General features: G+C 38.5%; 1 protein-coding gene across 1 annotated transcript in view; it reads right to left on the bottom strand.

The window, feature by feature from the left end:
* Positions 1-9,590, bottom strand: part of LOC133115569 (RNA binding protein fox-1 homolog 1) — a 298,065-nt gene extending 288,475 nt beyond the window's left edge. The window contains exon 1 of the mRNA XM_061225379.1: positions 9,547-9,590. The gene's annotated coding sequence lies outside the window, so the exon portion shown is untranslated. The remainder of the gene's footprint in view (positions 1-9,546) is intronic.
* Between the last annotated feature and the right edge of the window lie 387 nt (positions 9,591-9,977).

Genomic DNA, 9,977 nt, shown 5'->3' on the forward strand with positions numbered 1-9,977 from the left:
CATACGCTGACTCCCAATAATCCAAATATAAGCCAAGACAGCATTTTATCAACTTTTCACCAGAAAAAAATGTTTAGTGGGTAACGTTGTAGGCAGCATGGATGATGCAGTGGTTATCACTGCCGCCTCACAGCAAGGAGGTCCTGGGTTCAAATCCCTGTTGGCCGGGGCCTCTCTGTGTGGAGTTTGCATGTTCTCCCTGTGTTTGTGTGGGTTTCCTCCGGGTACTCCGGTTTCCTCCCACAATCCAAAGACATGCAGGTTAGGCTGATTGGAGAGTCTAAATTGCCCATAGGTATGAGTGTGTGAGTGAATGGTGTGTGTGCCCTGCGATGGACTGGCGACCTGTCCAGGCTGTATTCCTGCCTTTCGCCCAATGTATGCTGGGATAGGCTCCAGCCCCCCTGCGACCCTGTTCAGGATAAGCGGGTTAGGATCATGAATGGGTAACATTATAGTTGTACCGTAATGTTACTTTGTCCACTTTGCATTTCTTCCAAATCGTTCTTTTTATTCACTATGGGAATGTCAATCATTATCAAAGGACTGCACTTTGAAATAAGGAAATAAGGAGTTCAACAGCATGATATAAGGTTAGCTGTCAGCTTGAAGAAATGGTATTTGATCTACAGCAACAATCTATTATTTCTTAGATGGCCTAATGGTATGGGTCGTGTAATCTTGAAGGAATGTTTTGACCGAGGTCGCTAGATTAAGCAGGGCTTATTGTTCAATTTCATTCATTCACACTGGAGGCTCATCTTCCATCTACAGACTCATCTCATAAAACACATGTCCGCACCAAACAGGCCTGAAGCTCACTGGGCAAATATTACTAGTTTGTTGTTTTTGGTCATTGCTTTGTAACCGTGGTGGACAACTTTTGTGTTGCATTCATTTCTATGTATAGCAGCAGTGTGCATGCAGATGATAGCAAAAACAATTTAGTCAGAATCAGTCACTATCTGCATGTCACTTTCACTTTAAGGCGAAGCAGAGTGCAATATGTAAGAGGTAGAGACTCCAGATGCTGACAGTAATCACATTTATTAGTCAGCAGGACCTAGGTATTTTCTCCTCATCGCAGTAATGTTGCACGTTCTTTTCACTGATGACTGTGATTATGTCAGTTATTATTACTTCAATTGTGAGCAACATAAATGGTTGAATTCATCATGATGATGAGACTTTTCACCCATTAAAATTATACCCAAATTAATTTTGATGATAATAGAAGTACAAGACTCTAAATTGGGTTAAACTGTGCTGCATTTCTAGCTTAGTCAACAAGGGTGACCGATGCCATATTGCCCCTGTTTTCAGAGCAATGTGAGCAAAGAATCTCTTCCCTATATTTTGGCACAATGACGTGTACACAACATGACTCCAAACTAACCCCAAAAACTGAAACAGAAGAATCTGTGGTAAAAAAATAAAATAAACTTCAAGTCTGTATCTGTCCATGTTTTAAGTAAAATACACACTTTATACTTCCTGAGAATCACATTATATTTCAAGAATTCTCTTTTATACTAAATGAGTACCGCAATAGAGGATACCACAAGACATGGCTAAATAACATGTAACTTCAAAGATGTAACAAAGGTGACATTATAGGGGATATTATCAAAAGCAGGAAAATCAGGCACAAAAAAAAGAAAAGCACCTTTTGTGTGAGTCACGTTGGATAAGAGCATCTGCTAAAAGGCAATAAAAGTAAAGTAAGGAAGAGAAAATTGCGGTACTTGGATGACTGCAAATTGTTCCCTACTGACAATGCTGCCATGTATAAACTGCAGTTGAATGAGTTTCGGAGGAGTTCTAGAACAAGTCTGAAAAAGTAATTCCCATCTAACATGAATTGCAAGACAGTGTCTATCAGTTGTCCCTAATTAGAAGTAGATGTTTCTTCTACATTTGCATAGTTCAACAGCAATCCTTGAAAGAATAGTAGCAGCATAGAATGTTTCATAATGATTAAATTAAATAACATGGTGGAATGCAGTTGAAAGATGAGTGACTATAGACATGGAATTGAGAGCCCCCTGCAAATGATTAATTAATGCTATTTTAATTTCCCCATACAATCTACTTTGATTTAATTTACTTTGCTTTGTATTCCTGTTCTTCCTTCAGTTTAACCCTTGACAGAAAATAAATGTTAACTGCTGCCTGACACAACCATAGACACTAAGAACCTGCAAGCCCCCCATGCAGCCTGCATCCTCTTCTGATGTTACTGTTCATGCCTTGGCCCATCTTCAGTCTAAAACAGCATCGATGATACCTGACATTGGCCCATCTGCTGATGCTAAGATTGATGTCCTATCACAATCCTTAAAAAGCAAAGTGCAGTGTTCAAGAGGAAACTGGGGGCAGCACAGTGGGAATCACTGCTACCTCATAGCAAGTCTTGGTTTTGAATCCCGGCCTGGGCATTTCTGTGTGGAGCTTGCGTGTTCTCCCCATGTCTGCATGGGTGTCTTCTGGGTACCTCTTCCAGGTTTCCTCCCACAGTCCAAAGACATGCAGGTCTAAAGTGGTATGAGTGTGTGAGTGAATGGTGTGTACAATGGATTGGCGGCCTGTCCCGGGTCTATTCCTGCCTCTTGCCGAGTACATGCTGGGATAGACTCCAGCACCCTCCTTGACCCTGGCCTGGAATAAGTAGGTTAGATAGTGAATAAATCGATAGATGGATGGAAGAGCAAACTGCATTCTGAGATCAATTTTGCGGTTTGAGACTTTAGCTAACCGTATGTGTGAGCTGTGGAAGCGAATATTACATTGATCTAGCATTGTCCATTGTGACTGAACTCTCTGTAAAGATAGCCGCAATATCAGATTCTATGAGATTCAAGGATGATATGTAGGACAACTACTTAGGTAACTTAAACCTAACTGGGGTAGAGGGCAATCTGCAGGGGCCATAGCCTAAGGAGGTCATTCTGTAGGCACCCTACTGAAGGATATGCTGACCAAGGACACAACCTCTTTTGGACACAGTGCATTGCCCCTGAGTGAAATCAGATGGAAATCCTCACCCTGTTATTGTTAGGGTGCATTATTCTCACATTCAGCAAGAGATTCTGCACCAAGCTAGGCAGTCTGGTCCATTACACTATAATGGCCAGAAAATACTATTCTTCCTAGACTTCACTGCCCCTGTTGCTAAGAGTGGTGCTTGATAACATCAAATGCATGCCGCAGGGCCGCCAGGAGGTTGAGATACTGCTTGCTGTTCCCTACACACTTCACTCTCTCATAATGGAAACCAGAAGCTGTTCAGCACTCCATGAGCAGCACAATCATACATTTGAAGATACACCCTGGAATCTTGCTACGTAATATCCTTCATCCAGGTGAATGCGTTTTTTTTAAAAGCCAAATAGCTTGGGGTATTTTAAAATAGTAAAGAACAGTTTTACTTATCTTGGAATATCTGTAACCAGGGAAAAGACATATTGTCACAGTTTCAAATGTACTTTGTCTATACTATGAGACCAGTTCAAACAAGAATGAACAAAACGGTCAGGTTTGCCCTTTGCCTAATTTCCCATGTTATTATTGGTCTACCAACATTCCTTGTATTTCATGCAGGGAAGAGCACAGCACAGCTACAACAACAGCACTAAACAAGACGATGCAATCACATAATGTGTAGGCTAGCAATAGCTGGCATTCTGAACTGTAGACTCAAAAAATCGAAAAATAGACCTTATGACATGAAAGACTTGTGCAGTTTAATTTAAAGCTTGGATCCAAATGAGACGTTTTGCTATCGCTTCATCAAGTTCACTCCTGGTAAAGCAGAACGCCTCATTTCGAGGATACAGTGAACAGGGAACATGGGTGCATCATATCAGTGAATTTACAAGACGTCAATTATCACAGATGTCATTTTACGATAAATCAATTAAAAATTACAATCATTGCAACCAGGTCATGAGAAATCAATCACTCAATCTATCAATTAAGTCTACAACATGATGTCACTAGGGATCTGATGTTGTGGGGATGCCGAGATTCACACATACCCAGGAAAAGAGGGAACAAAGAAATAGCTTCATGTACATATGCCCATACACATATGTACATATCCTGCATATGCTACAGATACACATATCTTTACATTACAGTCATAAGTGGCAGTAGTGGCCTGACATTACTCATCATTTCAAAATGTATTGTTTGTGTAGCATTTGAGCAGGATTGTACTATTAGTGCAAACAGGAGCGCAAGATTATAAAGGAGTAATGGCTAGACAATGCAATCAGTTAAATAGAACTGCAAAGAAATGGCTGATTATGTAAGGCTGATCACTATCAGTTACTGTATGTGTTTTGCATGTGAGTGAATACAGATTACATGATACAGAATACAAGTCTGTATGAATACAAATTCTGTATGGTAACCTTATTCAGGTAAAGGACACCTAATTCCTGAATTGTTGGCACTACTCAATTAAAAAGAAAAAAAGATGCAGTACTGCAGTATATCATGAAAACAAATCCAGTAGTGTGCACACTTTCACATGATCAGAACGACAAACATTTTCGCTTCCCCTGTGTAATATAATCCCTCACCATAAAAACCCCTGCATCCTCTGCATATTTCATAAACTTGCAAAGTCAATCTTGCAAATTTTTGCCATCTGCCCAAATAAAAATTTCAAGCAATTCCTTGACAAACAACTGGACATTTATTTTCCCCCTAATTTATCTTTCCATTACAAACAGATCTTGAACTTGAACAGCCATTATATACATACAAAAACTAAAGTTTCACTCTACATCGTTAGATCAAAAGACCAAAAAACATTATCATAGATTTAGTAGCATAGCACGTATGAGCATTATGTGTTAGATCTATATTCAAGATGTGGCTTATTCTATGGCATACCTAAGGGCGACCTATTTGTCAGTGTGCTCTTTATTATAGTGGTGACACAGAAAGAATAAAAATGCACAATGCAGAGCTCAAGTAAGCCCATATCGAATGTATATAAAGTCCATACAGTAGATTCATCTGCAAGTCTCCTCTCAATCCAAGTCAATAGAATACTTTGAGAAATAAAAATACTTTGAACTATAATTCACTAGTACAGTATTTCTGCAGAAAATATAATAAACTGTAAACACAATCTCTTGACAAAACCAAAATAGTCTCATGATGGCTTTGTTCTTTGTAACAAACGAGGGAGAAAAACTGAGAGAACAGACATCAAAAGCCTGGCAGTGCCTCTTTGCTAACAGGCCACGTTGCATCGTGCTTTAATTGGCTCTTGGACAGATATGTTTCACAGCTCAGTCTTGCACCCACTGTGTTCCCCACTTGAGACCAATTTGTGCAAACAACTTTACTCAGAGTGTATTAGAACGGTACTTATTGTGATAATATTTGTAAGTTATTTTTCTTAGCATATCCCTACTCCAAAAAAAACTATTATAGAAACCTAATTATGCAAACCTAGAAGGGTACCAGAACAAAATGCATCAGATGTACATACTGTAAATATATTAATTTCATATATACATACGTGTGCAAGAAATCAGAGCGTTACTGAGGCAACAGAACAAAAATGTGACATACAGGTTTTCCCAAAGACATAACATGAGCCTTCACTGCTTTAACTAGTGCAACAGTAACAGTTCTGTCCATTTCTTTTATCAGGCTTGTTTTTTTGCAACTGCTGGGACCAAAGCCCCTTTTGTCCTCCAACATTGGCAAGGGAAAATATCGCCAGCGAATTGTATTGATCTTCAGGATATGAAATACAGAGCACTCAACACATCAGCACCATCTTATCATTCAATTCTCCCTGGTGGGTGCTGTGAGTACTCACAGTCATCTGTCACTAGCAAGGCATGCAGAAATTCCGCAGAAGTCAACACTTTTTCGAATCCAGTTTTCTGTACAGTAGTCTGCCCGATTTGCGATATGCAATGAATGAACAAATGAATGTTGACACAAAAATTGCCAATGCAATACAAATGCATCTGGAATTTTATCAGTTTGATTACCATAATGTAAGTTCATGATTCTACTGAATACATCCAGACAATTATTGATTATAATCATGTACTTATACTATGTTTGCCTTACAAAGCTGTTCTCATTTTGTAGGTATACTCCTCAGTTTTAATACAATACGTCATGTCATTAGCAGTCTCTCCCTCTCTGATGCTCCAAATAGTGTGTTTCAGGAAGCCTATTGTTTGGAGTTATGGGGGTGGCGTTTTATGGTTCTTTTTGAGACTTGGTGACCCCATTGTTCTTGGTCACTGTCCATGGGGATAGCGTGCAGTTGCATCCTCTTCATGGCAATATTTTCAGAACAAAATAAGATTACTTAATTAAAAACATTGAAATATGACAGTAAATGTAATAAAAGTATACACTGCAGTTAGAAAATAACATATACAAATTATTATCAGTGTTGCTTATTATATGCAGCCTTTTTTTAAATCAAAGGCTGGCTTACTACAGAATATAAATATATAAAAATAAAAATAAATTGAAAGCTAATTGTTTTTCAAAGTTGTTCATTTACCAAACACTGTTGGATAATGTAATTAAACTTGTAGCTCTGTTTCATGTTCTACAATTCTGTTACTCCGCAAAACCATGTATATATCTGATGATATGTTGATTCAAGTTTAAATTATGCACATCCCTGAAAAACTACTAGAGAAGGTTCCAAGACATAAAAAATCAGGTGTGTGATGCAGAGTGCTGTGCAAGTGCTGTAAGTTTATTCAGATTCAGGATTCAGAGTTTAGAAGAATCAGCAGGAAAACAAATGCAATAAAAGAAGGAATATACAAGCATGAGTCAGCTGAAGCTTTAGTCCGTAAGTGATTTAAATCAAATTATTTTCTTTAAAGTCTTTCACGTTGTGGAGGATAAAAGTATACTTAGACTTGTGCTTGATTTGAAAGCTAATGAGGAACGCATCAAAAACTGGCAAGCCAAGCAGATCTGAATGAGGCAATGGCTGGTGCTGGAGTGCAATTACTATCTGAGAGTGATGACCAAGGCCTATTCGGTCTGCACTGTCTGTCAAGAGTCCACTAAGTGCAAAGATATGACGGAAGAGGATAAATACAGTACAGGTATATCTGCCAGGCGACAGCTTGCTCAGGTTTTGACTCAGGTTTTTTCTTGGTTTTGGGGCTGAGACAAAAAGCCGCTGTTGAGGAGAATGATTTATGTGGTGTCCTTTCATGTTAGGATTGTGGAGTTACTGGATGGTAGGGTGCCTAATGTAGTAGAGGCCAGACATCTCCGCGGTTTGTGCCATGGTCATGAGACTGACAGCTTGCCTGTTTTGCTACAGTTCACAAGAGAGGCTCAGCCAACTTTCATTTGCAGAAGCTTTAAAAAACTGCTAAGGCTGATTCTTGGGCAATAGGCAATACAACTGTGGTCTGCGACAAAGAACAGGGATTACTGCATAAGCAAGTTATTTTGAATATGTTGGAATTCTCTGTTATCTGATCAACTGTGTTTACATTTACATGGCCATTTTAGTTAGATGCAGGGTGAAACAATTATTATTAACAACAAAAAGCATAAAACGCTTGTAAACAGGGCTTTCTGCACTGTGATGTGTTTATTGTGAGTATTGCGCAGTATTGCCTGCAAGCTAATTATTTCAAAGCTACAGTTCATGATTAATATCCCATGTAGTTAGACTGGCATAATCTAGTGGAAACATACTAGATTGATATGCTAATTTTGTGGAATTTGGTCCATGGGTGCCTGTTTTAAGAGCTGAATAAACCATACATTGCACCAACCATATTTTGGGATTATTACAATCATTATGGGATGTTCTAAATTAAGAGGTTAAGTGGTATGGTATTTATGTAGATTAATGCATTCATTTTGAAAGGTAAAAATTTTTATTTCAAAAATACCATTCTGATTTTGATCTTCTGTGGATTCATCCAACATATATAGTAGTCACTGTGATCCTCATTATGCCATCATTTAATCTGAATATAGTTTGTCTCAACCAATAGCCACAGTGCTCATCTCATTTTACAACCCCTTTGATATGCACAATAGTTTTTAACTGTCTGAAGTTGTGTAACCTCTATTGCTGTTTATTGGCTGGCTCCTTCAAGTGCAGCTAGTTGACTTATTAACTGATTGGCAATTATGTTCAGCTGCCCAAAAAGAGTAAAAGGTGGAAGTTTCTGTGATTAGAGAAGACACTTCTGAAGAGACTTTGTGAAGATTAATTTTTTGAAGGTGCCTTTTTTGTGGCCGGTGTATTTTATAGTTTCAGCTACGTGTTTTATGCCATGTATGTAACACTGCCATGCAAAGCCAAGGAAAGCATTTCATTGCTATAGCTAGCTTCAAGTGAAACCTTGGTAAAGCCACTCATTACAATCCATACAATAAAAAACAGAATGTCATTAGCCAGCCATTGCCAGCCACAGGCACAACTGGCCTCCTACCACCAGGGGCGGCAGAGCTTGGCAATAATACACTAGACAACTACAGGCTACTTCTCCTTTACATACAGTATCTCATGCCACTTTATTTCTGTGCTCAAGATCAAGTAAAAAATATATAATTATCATGTATTATCATTCATTATCATGATGAATACTGCACTATCAACATTTAGTCCTGTACTTAACAACTTAAAAGTTCAGAATTAACTAGTTCTTCATATCTTTTTACAGAGCATGATCCCTTATTTCTGTACAGAATATTCTTTCCAGGCCTCTATACAAAATACCATTTGTGTAATATAATTGACATTAGCCCACCAATAAAGTTATCGCAGATAATTAAAAAATGAAAGAGCTTAGATTTGTCAACCGATGATTATTGCTTATCAATAAAGCAATAAAGCAGCTCAAAGATAACCACAGTGTGTTAAACAGCACCATCTGCTGTTAAAAAACCTCACTGCCAAGTACTCCTATAAACCAGGCTCTACACCAGAGGTGTCCAATCTTATCCTAAAAGGGCCAGCGTGGAAGCAGGTTTTTGTTTTAACACAGCTGTAACACACCTGATTATACTAATGAACTAATCGTGGTCTTTAATCAAGACCTTGATGAGTAGAATCAGCTGTCTTAGTCTTGTGCTAAAACAACAACCTGCACACACACCGGCCCTTTCTGGATAAGATTGGACACCCCTGCTCTACTCATTGGGTATATAACAACTTGAGCTTGAAAAATTCTATGAACTGTACATATTGTAAGAAAATGTACGAGCAAGGGGATTACACTTTTGCTGGCAAGGCAAACCAGTAAAAACAAACTGCAGAAACTATAAGCATGCCAAAAACAAATGGCCAAATTGCAGTCCTCTTGTAAGGGCAGTAACTCCTCTTATTGCAATAAGCAAAATGTAGGCCTACTATTTCTCGAGGATTTTGTGTTGTCAAATGCATTTTACTGTCAGGCTTCAGAAGTCAACCTATTACATGCCCTCTGCCAGCTGTAACCTCTTGCGACAAGCAGAGCGCTTTAAAGGGTATGAGAGCGCAAAGGTATGAAAGCCGTCCACACTCACTGTGCTGTCCTCTGTGTCTACGCAGCTGCTGCAGCCGGCTTTACAATCCTGGAAGAGAAGGAAATATGTTTTTGTACTATCATATCATGCTATGTCAATATTCCACTGAACTCTGCTGTAAGCCAATAATAATAATAATAATAATAATAATAATAATAATAATAATAATAAGCACAATATAGAATAGTGTTAATAAAATTATAACTCGTTTGTACAACCGAATCAAATTAAACAGAGTAAATAATAAATTAAACAGCCCTTGAAATGCAGTTCCTTGGTGTAACACCTGATGGCTCTGTTTCATAATTTCACACAAGTGGGAGAACGGCTGATGCGCACAGTCAGAGTTCCCTTATGGGTTAAAGTGGCAGCAAGTTCCTGGAACTGAAAGCTTTGACAGCAGGCCATCATTAGATTACACACTAGAGCAG

Source organism: Conger conger, chromosome 2, assembly GCF_963514075.1.
Source record: "Conger conger chromosome 2, fConCon1.1, whole genome shotgun sequence".
Taxonomy (NCBI): Eukaryota; Metazoa; Chordata; class Actinopteri; order Anguilliformes; family Congridae; genus Conger; species Conger conger.